The 1,576-nt window shown below is 35.9% G+C and overlaps 1 long non-coding RNA gene across 2 annotated transcripts; it reads left to right on the top strand.

The window, feature by feature from the left end:
• The first annotated feature begins 7 nt into the window (after positions 1 to 7).
• Positions 8 to 999, top strand: LOC109951478 (uncharacterized). Of its 2 annotated transcripts, XR_002273610.1 has the most exons (4): positions 8 to 104; positions 249 to 362; positions 465 to 672; positions 754 to 999. It is a non-coding gene; the product is annotated as an uncharacterized LOC109951478 (long non-coding RNA). The 2 variants fall into 2 exon arrangements; XR_002273609.1 differs by having other exon boundaries at positions 249 to 672.
• Positions 1,000 to 1,576: the final 577 nt, after the last annotated feature.

Genomic DNA, 1,576 nt, shown 5'->3' with positions numbered 1-1,576 from the left:
TGGCTCCAAAAGAAGAAACTACTGAAAAGAAAGATAAAATGCAAAACCTGCCATCATGACATGACGCTGAAGAGAAGATCAAACAGTGGAGATCAATTTGCCTGGTATTTATACTGTATATTTGATTTGTTAGATTTCATTTATATTTGATGTGTGTGTCTTATAATTATATTATAAAATACTGTACAATTATACACACATACAACTATATTATAATTGTTATTTTTGTACTCTTTCTCTTTAAACAGGATCTGCTGACATCCAGTCCATTTGGGGAGGCCAAAACAAACATCTGTCAGGCACAACTCCATATTCAGGCGATCCAAAGTATCTTTGAGAAAGTGGATACATTTTATGTACAGGTTGTTTAAAAAAAAAACCATGTAACCACAAATATTATATTACATTGCAATTCTGAATACTTTTTCCTTGATACAAAAGTACATTTTATTTTGTCTTTTCAGATTTTGTCAGGGTCTAAGATTAAGGCAGATTGATATGATGGCTGATGATATTGCAGTCAGTTCAGCAACACTCAGCAAAATGGCAAAAAAATTAAGGGATGTCTGTGTGACAGCAGTTGAAAGGATGAGAAGACGCACAGGCCAACTGATTGGAGGAAGAAGGGAATTTGTTGTTATTGATGAAAGCCATTTTCGACACAAAAGAAAGGTGTGTTATGGCAAAATATGCTGATTCCTGTAACATTTGTGTGGTAAAACTATTTCATAACATCTCTGATTTTTGTTTCAGTATGGAAGAGGAAGAATGACTGGTGGATGGAAAAGAAAGCAGTGGGTCTTTGGGATGTTAGGTGTCCAACATGACCAGGGAAGACAAAAGCCAAGCCAATTCTACGTCTTGTTGAAAAAAGATCTAGGAGGCATCTAGTGCCTTTGATTGCTCGTCATGTGAGGTTAGGATCATCAATTATCAGTGATGAGTGGCGTGCTTATCGCATACTCCCTGATTTAGGGTACAACCATCACACTGTCAACCACAGCAGCTGGTATTTGGAACCCCACACAGGCGCCCATACACAGCATATTGAGAGGGCATGGAGATCATACAAGGAACAGGTTTGGAGGCTTAGGGGACTGACTGTTTGCTTTCTGACCACCTTGCAGTCATTGAATGGAATGAATGGCTTGCAAAGAAACATCAGGATGGTGCATTTGGTAGGCTAATTCATGACATTGCCAGAAAGTACAAGTAGCCTAATACATAGTTGCAATATATCATTTTTGTATGTTTTAAAAACATCAAATCTGCTTCCCTTCAAAATGAAGTGATGTAGCATGATATTGTTAGCAGAGACGGCGTTGTGTTCAGGGTTTGAAAGAGTTGTGATTTCATATTTGTACTGTTTACAGACATGTTTCTTTGTGTATAACTATCTTTTGTGTTATTTTGAAAGATATCAGATATTGTATTTGTTGAAGTATGACAAGGATCTCATTTATTTTTTTCATTATTTGGCACTTTAATAACTGTTCTTGACTGTAATGAGCCATGTTTGATTTTATGTATTTTTTATATTGTAATTGTATTGTTAAGTTTTCAGTACAACTGAAAT

This window comes from Monopterus albus, unplaced genomic scaffold (assembly GCF_001952655.1).
Source record: "Monopterus albus unplaced genomic scaffold, M_albus_1.0 scaffold392.1, whole genome shotgun sequence".
NCBI lineage: Eukaryota > Metazoa > Chordata > Actinopteri > Synbranchiformes > Synbranchidae > Monopterus > Monopterus albus.
The sequence above is the reverse complement of the archived record's forward strand: the minus strand, read 5'-3'. Positions and strand labels throughout refer to the sequence as shown.